Source organism: Gymnoscopelus microlampas (assembly GCF_963454915.1).
Source record: "Gymnoscopelus microlampas genome assembly, chromosome: 23".
In the NCBI taxonomy this organism is placed as follows: Eukaryota; Metazoa; Chordata; class Actinopteri; order Myctophiformes; family Myctophidae; genus Gymnoscopelus; species Gymnoscopelus microlampas.
This window is the reverse complement of record NC_139960.1, coordinates 20694636-20712203: the sequence shown is the minus strand read 5'-3', so window position 1 is coordinate 20712203 and position 17568 is coordinate 20694636.

Below are 17568 nucleotides of genomic sequence, written 5' to 3'. Positions count from 1 at the left end.
CTGTGCATCTAAAACCATTGTGGAGTTTAGAAGAGCCGGTCATCATTGAGAAAGAGTTACAGAGAGAGAGAGAGAAAGAGAGATAGATATATTGCTAGTGTGAGTATAGTTGCGTGGATTGATTGAGTGAGTTGTGTGAGTATTGATAGATTTGAGTGTGAGTTTGATAGATTTGAGTGTAAGTTTTGATAGGTTTGATTGTGAGTTTTGAGAGATTTGAGTGAGAGATTTGAGTGAGACAGTGAGAAAGTTGTGAGGGTTTGAGACATTGAGTGGACGAGAGAGGACTGAGAGATTTGTACGTGAGTTTGTGTGACTGATTTGATATTTGAGTGAGTGATTTACAGTAAGTGTGAGTGGTATATATATAGCCTAGTGAGTTATTATATATATATATAGATAGAGAGGCGAGGAGGTAATAATTATATAGGTGAGTGTAGTATATAGTGTTTGTGAGTGAGTGATTTACAGTAAGTGTGAGTGGTATATATATAGCCTAGTGAGTTATTATATATATATATAGATAGAGAGGCGTGGAGGTAATAATTATATAGGTGAGTGTAGTATACAGTGTTTGTGAGTTGATCGGCGAGAGAGAGTAGACAGGAGTTAGTCATAGTTTACTCAGTGAGAGAGAGTAGACTATGAAGAGAACCAAGAAGCGCAAGAACATGGTCGCCGTTGGATCGTCTGGTCCACGGCAGCGAACGCTGCTGGAGATGCAGTTCGGGGGGCCTAGTGCAGCCCCAACCCCCAACCCGGAGCCGCCGGTGGTTATTCCTCCAGTGACCGGACCTGTGCCGGAGCCGTCTGACCGCGTCCTTCGCAGTAAATTGACCCCCGTGCCCGTACTTGATCCAGTCGTCTCAGACCCAGAGTCTGACCCAGGCACGGAGAGCGAGATAGAGCCCGGTGTGGTCTCCGACTCCTCCAGTGACTCTGAAGGGTCTGTTTGGGAACCAACGCCTGCTTTTGCCGCTGGTAAGCACACATACATTTTTTGATACATTGTTTTATTTGTTAGTATTTTATTTGATCGTGTTTTGTGTGTTACGTAGTTTATTCAACGGAGAAAACAAGCTGTTTTGTGTGTCTCGGGTTGTAGCCGGTGTTGCCATGTCTGATTATTTCGCTATGAGCTTTTATAGCTGCTATAAGCCACGCTGGGCTTGTCTTTCTGTGAATCTGCTTGCAAAACATTGTGATTGCGGGTGTGGGCTTGTAAATCGACTATGTTCAGATAGGCTTGTAGTGCTCATGTAGCCTAGTCGGGTAGTCACTACGTTTGGGCTCGTTTTCATAGACCTGGTTGCTTATTTCTCTCCCAAACCTGGCAACGATGGCCCGCAGCACTCTGGCAGCGGCTGGTGTCTGTGGTTCTCAAGGTGTGGGTCGCGACCACAACTGAGCTCACAGCAACGCATGTATGCATTGCTGACAACACAACGCCATCGCAACGCGAGGCGTTGTTGTGATCTGCTTGTGTGATCATTGTTTTGTTTTATTTATTAGTATTTTATTTGATCGTGTTTTGTGTGTTACGTAGTTGATCCATGGAGAAATCCAGCGGTTTTGTGTGTGTTGAGTCGTAAGCTAGTGTTGCCAGGTCTGCTTATTATAGCTATGAGTTTGTATATCTGCAATAAGCCACACTGGCCTTGTTTTTCTGTGAAGTTGCTTGTAAAACACGGTGATTGCCTGCGAGTGTGAGCTTGTAAATCGGCTATGTTCAGATAGGCTTGAATTGCTCATGTGGCCTAATCGGCTAGTCACTACGTTTGGGCTCGTTTTCATAGACCTGGTTGCTTATTTCTCTCCCAAACCTGGCAACGATGGCCCGCAGCGGCTATAGTGTCTGTGGTTCTCAACATGTGGGTCGCGAGTCGCGACCACAACTGAGCTCACAACAACGCATGTATGCATTGCTGATGACATTTTTTAGGCTCTGTTGATGTATTGTGTGGTGCTATAAAATGGCAGATCTACAAGCTAGTGAGCTTGTAGATCTGCTATTTTTATTCTGCTTTTTTGGGGGGGAAATAACAGGTGCACCCAACCCCCCCTCCCTCTGCACATAATTGTTATCATAACAAAATACATCAAAGGTTTCGTTTCAGGTCAGGGGGTTCATGTCAGGTCAGGGCCACAACAACACAACAACAAAACTGTTTGATCCTGCAGGATCAAGGTTTTTTTTGTTATTGTTGTTTTCGTCCTGACCTCAAATGAATCGTTTGATGTGAGTCAGGTCACGATCGGGTCATCTCAACAAAGCATTTGAGAAATTGCCTTTGTAATTTTCCCATGACAGAAAGATGTACTATGTTATTTCATGTGTGCCTATTGTAAGTCACTCTGTCTGTGTATGCTAAATGCATAATATAGTATTTGAAATTTTATTCTAGATTCTGACTCTGAGGCAGAGGCTATGGTGGGAGTCATGGGTGGAGGTGTCAGAAGACATGTTGGTGACCGTAGGAGAGGTGAGACACAATTCACAATTATATCACAGGAATAAAAAAAATGCTAAAACCAGACAATGGTAAAAGTATTCTCTCATATTTATTTATTCAGTGTGTATATATGCATTCATGTGATCTATATGTTGATGCTAAACGCCTAGATTATAAAAGTATATTTGTATGTTATTCTAGGGTCACAGGCTGGTGTGGACGAGGAGGAGGAGGAGTTGGAGGGAGCTGGAGCTCTGGGCGGTGGTAGTAGAGGTGAGAATTATCATCACAGGAATAAAAAAAATTCTAAATCCCCACAGGGCGACGTAAATGTATTCTCTCATATGTATTTATTCAGTGTATATATGCATTCATGTAATCTATATGTTGATGCTAAATGCCTGCCTAGATTATAAAAGTATATTTGTATGTTATTCTAGGGTCACAGGCTGGTGTGGAGGAGGAGGAGGAGGAGTTGGAGGGAGCTGGAGCTCTGAGCGGTGGTAGTAGAGGTGAGAATTATCATCACAGGAATAAAAAAAAATGCTAAATCCCCACAGGGCGATATAAATGTATTCTCTCATATTTATTTATTCTGTATATATATGCATGTGATCTATATCGATGCTAAATGCCTAAATTGAATTGATGTGTTATTGCAGGGCCAGACATGGTTGGGGTTGATCTGGAGGGCCACATGGGTGGAGCATCGGCTGGTCGTGGACGAGGTAAGAAAGAACCTCTTCTGCATGGCACACTTACCACCGGAATTGTGTGTGTGTGTGTGTGTGTGTGTGTGTGTGTGTGTTCCTCCATATTCCTATGTGGTTCAGTGGGTGCTAGGCTGTTACGGTAGGTTTTATTTTACCTGCTGCTGACGCACAAATCTAGTTTCTGATGCAACCCAGAGTGGATTGGTTATCACTGGTTCTGATAAGATGGATTGATTAGTACTACTCATCTGTCAAGTTGTAATGAGAATCTCATTACAACTGTAACAGCCTAGCACCCACTGAACCACATAGGAATATGGAGGAACACACACACACACACACACACACACACACACACACACACACACACACACACACACACACACACACACACACACACACACACACACACACACACACACACACACACACACACACACACACACACACACACACACACACACACACACACACACACTCTGTGTGTCAAAAACAAATATTTTATGGTAATTATCTATTTCTATAATCCACAGGTGGTGGCAGGCCTCGGAAACGTAAGGCTCCTCCTCCTGTGTGGCATGCCACAGACTGGTGTCCTCGGGACATCCCCTTCACTGGGAATCCGGGTCCTCAGAATGAGGCTGCTGATCTGGAGTCTGATGCCCCGGTCGATTTCCTGGAGCTGCTGATCTCTGACGAGTTGCTGCAGGAGATCTGCAAGCAGACAAATCTCTATGCAGAACAGCAGAAGGAACAGCAACAGCAGGATCTGCAGTATTCCAGGCAGAATGTATGGAAGCCAGTCTGTTTGAGCGAGCTAAAGATCTTTCTGGGGCTTTTCTTCCTGACCGGACTCCAACAAAAGCCGGAGATAGAGATGTACTGGTCCACTGATGAGCGTCTAGCCACGCCCTTCTTCAACAAGTACATGCCGAGGAACCGGTTCCAGGCCATACTCAGCAACCTTCACTTCACCGATAACTCCGTGCCCCGCCCTGTCCTTGAGCCTGGAGAGACAGGAGATAAGCTCTGGAGAGTCCGCCCAGTGTTTGATGTCCTGATGGCGAATTTCAAGCAGATGTTCATGCCGAGCCAGAACATCTCAATCGACGAGGGCATGCTGTTGTGGCGTGGGCGCCTTGAGTTCAAGGTGTATGCCCCCTCAAAGCCGATCAGGTACGGCATCAGATCTTACATACTATGTGACTCTCCAACAGGCTACCTCTACAGTATGCAGCCATACTGTGGCACGGGGGGCACCCTTCCGGACATTGTTACAAACCTGCTGGGGGACTTAGCAGGCTTTGGGTACCATTTGTACATGGACAACTTGTACAATAAGGTGGACACGGCCAAACTCCTCCTTGCCAAGAAGACCCACGTCTGCGGGACCCTGCGCAGAAACAGAGGGCAGCCACCAGACATCGCCGAGCTGACCAAATCTAAGCTGAAACTGGGGTCGGCAATGTCACGCCATAGTGATGGAGTGATGGTGGTGGCATGGCGAGCCAAGCTGTCAAAGATCGTCACTATGATCACCACACTCCACCCTGACGAAATGCGGCCCGTGCCACGGAGGGAGAAAGGGAAGCGCAAGAAGGTGGTCGAAGAGAGGCCAGTTTGTGTGGCTGACTACAATTTGTACATGAATGGGGTCGACAGGCTGGACCAGAACCTGTCCTACTATATGTGCACGAGGAAGACCAAGAAGTGGACAAAGAAGTTTGTGTTGTACCTCTTCAACATTGCCCTGTACAACTCCTTTGTCCTCTATAAAGCCAGGCACCCAAATGGCAGATATTCTACCCTCTTCTCCTTCATCCTCGAAATAGTCGGGTCCTGGACCCGTCTGGCACACCTTGTGGGTGTGGCCCCTCCTGAGGAGGGTGGGAATGAGGCCCCACCTCCTCAGGAAGAGGATCAGGCCATCCATCTGGGGCACCTTGGGGGTGTGGCCCCTCCTGAGGAGGGTAGGATTGAGGCCCCGCCTCCTCAGGAAGAGGATCAGGCCATCCATCTGGGGCACCTTGGGGGTGTGGCCCCTCCTGAGGAGGGTAGGATTGAGGCCCCGCCTCCTCAGGAAGAGGATCATGCCATCCATCTGGGGCACCTTGGGGGTGTGGCCCCTCCTGAGGAGGGTAGGATTGAGGCCCCGCCTCCTCAGGAAGAGGATCAGGCCATTCCTCGGGAGGATGGGATTGAGGCCCCTCCTCCCGAGGATGGCCCCGTTCCACCGGATGCACCACCTGCTCGCCGCCGAAGGCCACCAAGAGTGGACCCTGAACCAGATGCCCCACCTGCTCGCCGCCGAAGGCCACCAAGAGTGGACCCTGCACCAGATGCCCCACCTGCTTGCCGCCGAAGGCCACCAAGAGTGGACCCCGGACCACCTGCTCGCCACCCAAGGCCACCAATAGTGGACCCACAGAGCAGGCTGAATAGAGCTCTACCCCATACAATGGACAAAATCCCAGGTGCTCTTGGGGGTAAGAAGCACCCAACAAGGGTTTGTAGGGTGTGTAGCAGATCAAACAGAAAACGGAGCGAGACTAGTTATGAGTGCAGGTCATGTCATGTTCCCTTGCATCTTGGGGACTGTTATTTACGGTACCACACTTTCCAGGACTACAGGTATGTGTAAGAAAAACCTGAACCAGTACCTCATGCCTTACCTTACCTGCCTTACTTTATTTAGTTTTATTTTTTTGCACTAATTGCACCAATTTATTTATTTGAATGATTATTATTTGTTGTTGATGTAATTACACTTAGTTTGAATTTACTTTACAGTGAAACTGTAACGAATGTTCAGTAGTCACTCACCATGCACTGTTGAGACTCAGAGTCTGTTTACATTCATCTCTATTTTGTCATTCATGTGATTTCTACTTTATTTAGTTATATTTTTTTGCACTAATTGCACCAATTTATTTATTTGAATGATTATTATTTGTTGTTAGTTGATGTAATTACATTTAGTTTGAATTTACTTTACAGTGAAACTGTAACGAATGTTCAGTAGTCACTCACCATGCACTGTTGAGACTCAGAGTCTGTTTACATTCATCTCTATTTTGTCATTCATGTGATTTCTGCTTTATTTGGTTTACTTATTTGTATTTATTTATTTTGCACTAATTGCACCAATTTATTGATGATCTTTGAATGATTATTATTTATTATTTGATGTAGTTACATTTAGTTTCAAATTACTTCTTGCACTTTGTAGTGAGACGATGGTTCAACCTACCAACCTCACTCACCATGCACTGCACATTGTGCATCATGAGTCATGACTCATTGAGTCCCCTGAGTTGATATGCTTTACTTGGTTTACTTATTTTGATTTATTTATTTTCACAAATTGTCATAAATGGCATAAAAGGAAAAAAAAGGCTGATCTACAAGCTTAGTAAAAGCTTGTTGATCTGCTATTTGTTATGAATACAGGTGTGGCTTGAGATTTTGACTTGTGTGGGCAAAACGTTTGGAAAAGGAAGCTCTCGATGAATGTATTGATGTTGCACTTTGAACGTGGAATTATTATTATTATTTTGAGGAAAACATTTTTGAAAAAAACAAATACAGTGAAAAAATGTTGTTTGAATTGAGCCGAAATAAGCTTGCACTTTGGAAATGGAGCGATAAATGTAAAGTCAAAAGCAGTTTTTATTTTTATTTTTTATAAACAAGTATTGTTTACATAACTGATGTCAATGAAGGCGCAAAATAAATATCAAACACTTCTGAAATCATTTTATGCCTCTAAAGTGTGTCCTTTCACTAAAACACTCATAACTCTGAATCTAAAGAAAAAGGTCAGAATTTGGTGAAACCAAGCTGTATTCAACTACCTCTAGCTAAAAGACGGAACATGCTATCAACTCACTTTTTTTTTCAGATGAAAGAAGAGGTTCTAAGCTTTCTTTTGAGATATTCCATGTGTTCATAGTCATAGCACAAGATATTCTATGGGCCCATGAAAAAGAGTCAGACTGGTCAAAATGGCTGGCAGTGGGAATAGCCTGTTGTAGAAAACTCTGGCAGGGAATGTGTTAACAGGTGTAAAACAGTGGGTGAAGTTATTTTTCCCGTTCAAGCTCCAACGATTTGCAGTTACAAAAATGTAGTCTTAACCCTTTAAGATCGGGAGAAGCATCTGTGTAATTTTTTGCTTTGAGCTAAAAAGCATTATTTTACACTTTGGCTATTCAAAAACAGCAGATCTACAAGCTCATAGCGCGGCACCGCGTGTGCCGCGCTACGAGCTTGTAGATCTGCTATTTTTGAAAAATCGTGAACATTTTGTGCAAATCTTTGAAAATATATTTTTTAAAGCAAACATTTGTAACTAGAATCTTTGCTTCTGGGGGGGTCCCTGGAACAACATATTTTGAGATGGTGGTCCGCGGCCGAATACATATCATTTTGGGGGTCCTTGACATGAAAAAGTTTGAGAACCACTGACATAGCAACAGTTTTTTCAAAAAACTGTTTTAGAAGACATTTGTAGAATCGGCCTCAGGCCTTAACGGGTTAAGAGGAGATGAAAGCACAGCATGAACAGACTGTGGCTGAGGTGATGAGTGTCCTTGATGCGCCCGACCGGTGAATGTGCGGATTATGTCCTCGTTGCAGCACACTGGCGACTCCTACCGGTCCTACTAGGCGCTTGATCAGCGGGGGAGGGGAAACCGGGGAAGATGGCGTGAACCTTCCGCAAACATAACGCTCTCGGCCCGAAAAGAAGCAGCTGGTGACTCCATGTGTATCAAAGGAGGCATGTGGTTGTCTACACAACCCTCCCCCAGGCCAAGAGTGGGGGGTTGGCAGCGACTGGGACCCCAGTGCACATGGGGAATTGGCAACAAATAATTGTGGGTAGATTATTTTTTTTAACCCTTTAAGACCTGAGGCCGCTTCTAAACATTTTCAAAATCCTAAAAAAAAATCGGAAAAAAATATTTTATTTTATTAATTATTTTCACGATTTTTCAAAAATAGCAGATATAGTACAAGCTCATAGCGTGGCACAAAGAAATCTAAAGTGACACAGATGCGTTCTAGGTCTTAATGGGTTGAAACTCTTTTTTTTTTTTTTAAGTATTTTCTCTTCTGCAAATTCTGTAGGAACTTAGACCTTCCAAGCTATTTTAGAAAGTGAAGTGCAGTGAAGGTATGTTTGTCTAGCCATCAGCTATTTTAATGTGCGTTCCAAGCATTTGATTGTATCAAATGTTTCTTTATGACAAGCAAGGAAGGCCGTTTATTTGTAACTCCCATCGATTGATAGTTGGGAACCAAATGGACCCTTACAGGTGTGTAACTCTCAGGTTTGTAACTCTTGAGAGCATGCATATACACGAATCCACGGAGCGCTGCCCTGCGCGCAGCCATTGCTGCGGTGTCAACGCTCCGCGGTCCATTTGGTTCCATTTGTACACTCTCAGAGTTAAATGAATAGGAAGGATTTTTACACCATACTGTTGTACTGCTGAGCTCTTCTTCTTTGAGCAAGGCTATTTTCTTTTCCACCACGTCGATTTTTCAAGGCTTTTGAGTTTTTCTGAATATGTGATGCAAGCTGCGTGCGTGTGTGTGCGTGTGTGTGTGTGTGTGTGTGTGTGTGTGTGTGTGTGTGTGTGTGTGTGTGTGTGTGTGTGTGTGTGTGTGTGTGTGTGTGTGTGTGTGTGTGTGTGTGTGTGTGTGTGTGTGTGTGTGTGTGTGTGTGTGTGTGTGTGTGTGTGTGTGTGTGAGAGGGAGAAATGCGCTGTGATTGAGGTCAAGATTCTTTGAAGTGTGTGTCTGCTGTGCTCTTATTGGGCCTCAAGATACACAACTTGTACACTATGATGTCTTTAGACATTTGGCCTTGGAATGGGTGCTTTTCAGCAATTTTTTGGAAAGAGAACGTCAAAGAAAAATAATTTCAATTTCTTATCCAGTCACAAAATGTTTGTTATTCCCGTTATCTCTCTCTTTTTCACTTCTTCTCTCTGCATGTCGCTCTGCTTTACTGCTGCTTTCTCGTCACAATGCACAGAGAAGTGTAGTGTATGTGCGTACGTGCAAGCGAGCGCGCGCGTGTGTGTGTGTGTGAGTGTGCGCGTCTCCTTTCATTAGTGTGGTAGAAGCGTCCGCTAGCTCGTTAGCACGGCGCTAGCAGAGCATTGTGGCAACGCAGCAGCTCCGTTAGCCACCGTGACATTTATCTGATGGCTTCCTCGCGTCACACACCTCGCCGCATCTCCATGGTAACCGCAAGTGCGAGCACCTTGCGTGCGCGGCACGCACAGCGGTTCCTTCCAGCAGCACAGCTACTCCTGACGAGACGTGCAAGGTGTGCTGACGACGTCAAAACTAACCTTTTCCTGCCCGTGTTTATACACGGGCGGGAATCGTTGCTGTCGGGCAGAAACCTCTTAACTCCATCTTTTAACTTTTTATGTTTCAATGCACCTTCTTCATCGAAGAAGAGTGTCGCACAAAAGTAGTGAAAATAGCAGATCTACAAGTTCACATAGGTCAGCTATTTTCACAATTTAACCGATTTAGACCGGGAAAGAATCTGTGTCATTTTTAGATTTCTTTGGGCTATTCAAAAAATTGCATAGCACGGCACTCAGTGCCGTGCTATGAACTTGTCATCTAAAAATGTCAATCTGAAAATGACAGAGATGGTCCCCGGATTGAATGGGTACATTTGTTTATAATAACAAGGCTTCCACCGACAGCAACAACATGTATGCATATGTAGGGTATGTGATAATGAACGGTATCAAGCATACATCGCAGCTTCCCAGTGGAACACCAGAGGTGCTTATTATTATTCACTGTAAAGCTCAAGTGACTCACATCATATATTACACACTCCCTCATATAGCACAAAATGGGGCCATGGGGGGGGGCGTAATGTTTTCGGAGAAATATCTATGATGCATTTACTTTCACTTTTCAATGTGACATACATCTTCATCTCTAGGACCCCAATCTACATTGTAAAAGCGTCAGTTAATTTCAACCGGGAGAGTGTACAAAATGGAATGGACCTGCAAAGGGCTCTATTTGCTCCTATAACGATCAGATCTTTTAGCTGGTGGACCCCCTGGAACCCACCACCACGATCCCTTTTATTCTGCCTAACAGGAATGGACAGGGGAGTCATGGCGTCCCGCCACTCGCTAGTTAGTCACCTTGACGTCATTAGTGAGCTCTTTTTGAAGCCGTTTGCTCGGCCAGAGAAATCATTGGTGGATCATGTAGGAGAGAGAGAGACTGACAGCAGAGGCCTGTCTCTCAAGAGTGTTCATTTGAAGTTTGGTGCATGCGTGTGCGCGAGCGTGTGTGCGCGTGCGTACGTGTGCGTGCGTATGTGTGCTTGCGTGTGTGTGTAGCAGTATGATTGCTTGCAGTCTGAGCAGCTGAGATGGCCTCAGTTGCCCCTCTCCCCTGGGCGGGGGGGGGAGCTGATGTTTCTCACTCTGGTTGACAACAAGATTAGTTCTCCCGTGGGACGGTGGGTCCACTGCCTCTGAGCATGCTCACGAATGAGAGGACATGTCTGGCAGCTCGGCCCCCTCAGAGAACTCTGCCGTAAGGGAGAGACACTGTGTGTGTGTGTATGTGTGTGTGTGTGTGTGTGTGTGTGTGTGTGTGTTATGGGTGTTGTATTCGGTGTGTGAGAGCTGGAGAAGGGGAGATGGCGGGATGAGGGGAGGATGTGTGTTAGAGCAGAAACAGAAGGGAGAAACAGCAGGGAGATCAACTCAGTCAGCCCTAACTGTGTGTGTGTGTGTGTGTGTGTGTGTGTGTGTGTGTGTGTGTGTGTGTGTGTGTGTGTGTGTGTGTGTGTGTGTGTGTGTGTGTGTGTGTGTGTGTGTGTGTGTGTGTGTGTGTGTGTGTGTGTGTGTGTGTGTGTATACGCGCGCGTGCGGGCGCGCATTGCTTGGATCCACGAGATCACGCTGAGCTGTGCTTACCCCCGGCTCCACACAGCGAAATGCTGAATGTCTCTCGAGGGTGTAAACGTGCACCCTGCCTGTATTTTTAAAACGCTCAGAGTTAAATCAGCACTCAGGATTTCGCTCGTGCATTGCACGCTCATCTGCATCCGTCTCCACACTTCCGCTCTCATCCCGCCTCCCTCTCTCTTTCTCTCTCTCTCTCTCTCTCTGCTTGTTTGTGTCTCTCCCCTGTGAGCGTGCATCCTGTATCCTGTCCGCCTGCCTGTTGTACTCCAACTCTCCAGCTGTGTACAAGGCAGACAGAGAGAGGATACACAGTGAAATGTTTGTTCTTTCTCCTCCACTTGTAACTCAAAATGAGTGCAGATCAGTGTTGATTTTGACAGCAAATTTTGATTTAGATTTAGTCATAGTCTTTTGAATAAAATTCCATTTAGTTTTAGTCACATTTTAGTCATCTGAAAAGTTTTAGTTTTTGTCTGGTTTTAGTCGACTAAATAAGATTTCAGTCAACTACAGTTGATTTAGTCGACTAAAATGTATGTTGGCGGTGCCTTGATGGCGTCGTAATGACTGATTTTACACTTGGTTGCATGCTGAAAATAGCAGATCTGCAAGCTCACAACGCGTTGCATCGCGACGCGTTGTGAGCTTGTAGATCTGCTATTTTCAAACATTTTAGTACTTTTACTTTTGCTTTAAGTACATTTTGATGCCAATACTTTTCTACTTTTACACCAGTACATTTTGAATTCTGGACTTTTACTTGTAACAGAGTATTTTTTATACTGCAGTATTGGTACTTTTACTTAAGTAAAGAATTTGTGTACTTTTTCAACCACTGCTCCTAGCATTACTAAACACAGAAAATAGGTGTAAAACGTCTCAGGGTTCTTTTGTGAATATAGTTTGGTCTTGAGAACTGAAACGATGTCGCTGAAACGTCTGGGGTGTGAGGAGTGTAAGATGCTTCTAAAGCTTGTCACAGTGCAATGCGTTGTGAGCTTGTAGAACTGCTATTCTTGGTGCTGGACACTGGCATACGACGATTATAAATTGGACATTAGCAGACAGGGCCAGCCCGAAGCATAAGCCAAAGCGGCCGCTTTGGTAGAGCTCTTCACAGGTCCAAAATGACAGACCCGAACCAGAATGGACCCGTGAAATTTGTTCTGAAATCAGATTTGTTGTGTGATATTACAGAACCAACTTGACGTGACGTGACAAACCTAATATCGCTGACAAAAATGCTGCTATACCAGTGGGTAGTCGCGCATCAGGTGTGAAACCCAATCGTACCGAAACACAGAAGTTGACTGGCAGTCAATGACTGGCTGCTATTTATATGATATATAAATGGTAAATGGTGCATTTATATACAGTTGATTTTATCCATAGCGCTTTACATTGATTGTGCCATTCACCCATTCACACACACATTCATACACCGATGGCGGAGGAAACCATGCAAGGCCTGCTCATCGGGAGCAATTAGGGGTTCAGCGTCTTGCTCAAGGACACTTCGACTCTGGGGGAGCGCCCCCCACCAAACTGGGAACCTTGCGGTTTCCAGTTCACTCTACCCGGCCACTCTACCCCTGAGCCACTGCCGCCCCTATATAAATTGCATTGATATGGCGTTATATCAACAAGGATAGGATGATTAAAAAAGGTTGTCCTTATCAGAAATGTCTTTTGACGGGGGGAAAACATAAGTCAAGCTTGCGGAGTGACGCATTACTTTACCTGGATTACATCCTCTGATACTTTGTGCTTGAATGTTGACATGAAATAATAATCCCGTTTAGTGTTTCATTAGCGCGAGCGTGACAAAATACAGCTTGTTGTGACGCCGCTAGGATAGGCTAGGATAAAGATACCAAGGATTCGACAGTGATGTCCCTGTTATGCGACACTGAAGTAGCACGGACGTAGTACGCCATTATGCTCGAAGCTGGTTATAAAGATACCAAGGATTTGTCAATGAGGTCACTGTCATGTTGTCACTTTTCTCAGCTTTGTGTCAAATCCTTGCGATAGACTCAACGCTGCCTGCGCATATTTGTACAATCCATAAACCACCGGTCCACCTTCTCGCGGACCGGTGACACATGTCTGGTCCGCGGACCTGTGGTTGGGAACCTCTGGCTTAGGTGATTAAGTGCACTAGTCTTTTAATGGTGAGGTTTGCCTGCCTGACCCATTTTCATACACGATAGAACAGCAATCTGAACTCAACCTGCCAACCCGCTAAAAAAAACACCTGCAGCAAGGTCACTTTCTAAGACTCTTGTTTTATTCATCAAACATGACAGTGCTTTTAATTTTCCAGAAGTCCTGTTCTTCTTTAATAAATGCCTTCTGCAGAAATATGCAGCGTAGTACCGTTGTCCCTATTTAGAAGTGACATTCAACTTCAACCACACACACGCACGCACGCACGCACGCACGCACGCACGCACGCACGCACGCACGCACGCACACACACACACACACACACACAGTGGTGGAAAGTAACTAAGTACATTTACTTAAGTACTGTACTTAAGTACAATTTTGAGGTATTTGTACTTTACTTGAGTATTTCCAATTTCCAATACTTTTACTTCTACGCCACTACATCTCAGAGGCAAATATTGTACTTTTACTCCACTACATTTACTTGAAAACTTTAGTTTCTAGTTAGCTTGTAGATCTGCTATTTTCAAATATTTAGTACTTTTACTTTTGGTACTTTAAGTACATTTTGATGCCAATACTTTCGTACTTTTACTCAAGTACATTTTTAATTATGGACTTTTACTTGTAGAGTATTTTTATATTGCAGTATTGGTACTTTTACTTAAGTAAATAATTTGAGTACTTTTTCCACCACTGCACACACACACACACACGCACACACACGCACACACACGCACACGCGCGCGCACATAATCGTCCCTTTAAATAAACCCTCAGTCACAGCCTTGGGCTGCACGGATGCTGGAGTGATAGAAGCAATAGTTAAGCCCTTTAAAGCAGTCGATTGGCTCAAATTGAGCGGGGAAGAGAGGGGTAGAAAGAAAGAAGAGAGATGGGAGAGAGATGGAGAGGGTTATAGTAAGAGTGGATCCACTCAACGACTTAATCCAGGCCCCAGGACACTCTCCTGCTGAGCTATGTACACTCTCTCACGCGTGCACGTGCACACAGGCATGCAGTCTCATTCTGCATGCTTTAAGCGCTCTCTGTCTGCAATAACATCTTGTCAGCCTTGGCTACAGGGGTGACGGGAAACAGCACTCATTCCTTTGTGCAGAGGAGAGAGGACACCGTCGTCCCTTCGTCCAGCCCCAACCTCCACACACACACACACACACAGTTATGCAGGCAGAGAACCCAGAGTCCATCCCTTCTAACCGGGCTACGAAGCTTATAGGCATAGAGCAGTGGTTCTCAAACTTTTTCATGTCAAATTGACCCCCAAATTGACACTTATTAACCCGCAGACCCCCATTTGAAAAGATATGCCAAGGACCCCCATAAGAGAAGATTTTTACGGCTCTAGCAGTGATTTTCCACCATTTTAATTTCAAGGACCCCACGTTTGACAAGCTTTTAGGCTACGGACCCCCATTTACTGGCATTTCTATCTATGGGACCACAATTTATATTGTAAAATCAATGTCAATTTAACTCTGAGAGTGTACAAATGGTTCCATTTGTACACTCTCAGAGTTACAGACCCATAAGGGTCCATTTGGAAGAAGTCCTGACGTCACTCGCTCATCGTCACTCGCTCATCCCCTGGGTCGTAAAGTTATTTCTCTATGGAGAACAACATTGCGTCAGCTTAGAATCGGCTCATATAAGAATTGTGGTCTTAAAGGACGACTTCACCACTTTTCAACATATCTTCATATAATAGGTCCTCACTAATGCTCATGATAAAATGATACAATTTTTTTCTAATCAGTGTCTCAGAGGAGGGCTGTAGACAGTTCAGAAACCCGTCTAACAGTGACATCATCGATGGGGAATCCAAGCTAATAGAAACTGCAGGCTTTGTATTCCTGGAAAGTTGCAATGCAATAATAGATCCCATTGTTCTTGCCTTAATAAAAATCTGAATAAAAAAATTGTAATATTTTTTGGGGGAAAAATCCTGCCTAACGATGATGTCACTGGTAGACGGGTTTCTGGACTGTCCATAGCCCTCCTACGAGACACAGACCAAGTAGAAAAAAATTGTATCATTTTATCATGAGCATTAGTGAGGATCTATTATATGAAGATATGTTGAAAAGTGGTGAAGTCGTCCTTTAAAAATAAACAAACTGTCTCTGCGATATTGTCAGTGAGGAGGTTCTGTATCGTTTATGATAGTCAGTCACTCATATTTGATACAGTCTGTTTCTGGCGAAAACGTAACTAATTCGGAGGAAGTAACATCGTCAGTTGATGCTTCATATCCATATGAGTCAAACCGCCGGGGTCATTTGTTTATTTTTGGAACACATGTTCTTATTTGACGCGATATTAAACACGTCTATGGGAATTCAGAATGGGGGGGGGGGGGGGGCAGGTAAGATGCGTAAATGACGTCAGACTTCGGTACTCTATTCACGCTGTAGGGCCCTGGCTGTGGATGGTGGAGTACAGCCGGTGTAACGCCATACGTTGTCTCGGAGCAAAGCAAAATTCTGAGTGTTCATTTAACTCTGAGGCTGCAGAAATTGACCCTTAACCACCCCAGATTTTCCTGTGTGTAGGCAGACTGAATGGTGTAAGGAATACAGGGGGAATACAGTCAGTCTGCTGTATGAGGGAGAGACGTTTTGGGGGGGGGAGAGAGATGCCTCTGGAATGGCCTCCTCTGACACTCTGGCTATTGTATCTCGTCCCCGTGGACTCATTCTATAACGGCAGGCTTCGCACAAACACTGAACAATGAGCGATTGTCTCCACTCATTCTGTTCTATCTCTCTCTCTCTCGCTTTCACTTGCTCTGCTCGCTTTCTTTCTCTTGCCCCCCCCCCCCCCTCTCTCTCTCTCGCTCTCTGTCACAATCATCAGCTGTGTGTGTGTGTGTGTGTGTGTGTGTGTGTGTGTGTGTGTGTGTGTGTGTGTGTGTGTGTGTGCATGCTTGTGTGCACGCTTGTGTCCCAGAGGGCAGAGGGGAGGGATGGATGCGGTGCAGGCGACCAGTCTGAACCCAGGGACCGGCAGACTCGTTCATCTCCCACTTACACCCCCCCCCCCCCCCCCCCCCGTTCATCGCCCCGGCATTGTCCTGTATGTGCCTTAAACACCGGCGCGGCGTCAGCCGGTGATTGTGGCCGTAACTCCTGGCTGCCCCCGCCCTCCCCGCATACCCCCTCCGGGCTCCCTCGAAACGTAGGGGCCAGAAGAATTTATCGGGCAGCTTAAGCGAGGAGTGGCTGTTGCCGTGGGGACTGGTTTGGCACGGGGTTTGGCTCGTTGACTCCCCTTCTCTCTGGCGCTCTGGCTTGTTTTAATTTATTTTTTTATATTTTTTATGTGACATGTCCTTTAAGTCCTTTAAAGAATTGGGCGTTTCCGCCGAACGCCTCGGCTCCCTCTGCAAAAGATGGATGGCCCGCGTTCAAAGGTCTGTACGCTGTTGTTTTTTCCCCCTCCCCTCCCCTCCCTGGCTCTCTCTTTCCCCCCATATCTCTCCCCTCTCTCCTTCCTCCCCTCCATGCTTTTCTAACTGAGGCTTTAGAGGGTGGTATTAGTGTTGTCAACTAACCAAGCCAGGGATTTGCCTTTTGTTTTGGACCCTTAAGATGATGCTCCCTCGCCTCTCCTGACGAAAATAACAAAAGCTAGGGCCGATAAAACGGCACACCGGTCAACCTCGCTTTCGTTGAGTCGATTTTCACCCCTGTGTTGAGTGGACCGCACGCTTAGCAACGATGTGTGTGTGTGTGTGTGTGTGTGTGTGTGTGTATGTGTGTGTTGTTTGGTCTTGAATGACCGCCACACTTAGCCGTGTGTGCGGAGTCGTCTCCACTGGGCTGCAGTGCCTCAGTGGAGGTTTCCTGGTTGCTTTTTAGTCGTCCGATAAACGATGGCAGAGGCTCACGTTTGGCATTCCAAACGTGGTAGACGGCCGAGCGTGTTTTGTGGCGATAAGTCTTGTAGCTGTCAAGTAAAAGTGGTGGAAATGGCTTGGACTGTTCTTTTTTTTCTTCTTTTTTTCTTTTAAATACACATTCCAGATGTAAAAACGTCCGCCGCTTGTAGCATGTGTGTGTAACGTAAGAGGGGCCCGGGGGGTTTACGCTGCTACACTACAACCTAATCTCCAACGCAGAGTGAGAGCCAACTGCGTCTTAACGCCCCACACACATCTATTCAACACTCATTTAAGCAGAGGAGCGGGCGCGCACACATATTCAGAAGCACACAAACAAACGGGCACCATAGCATGCT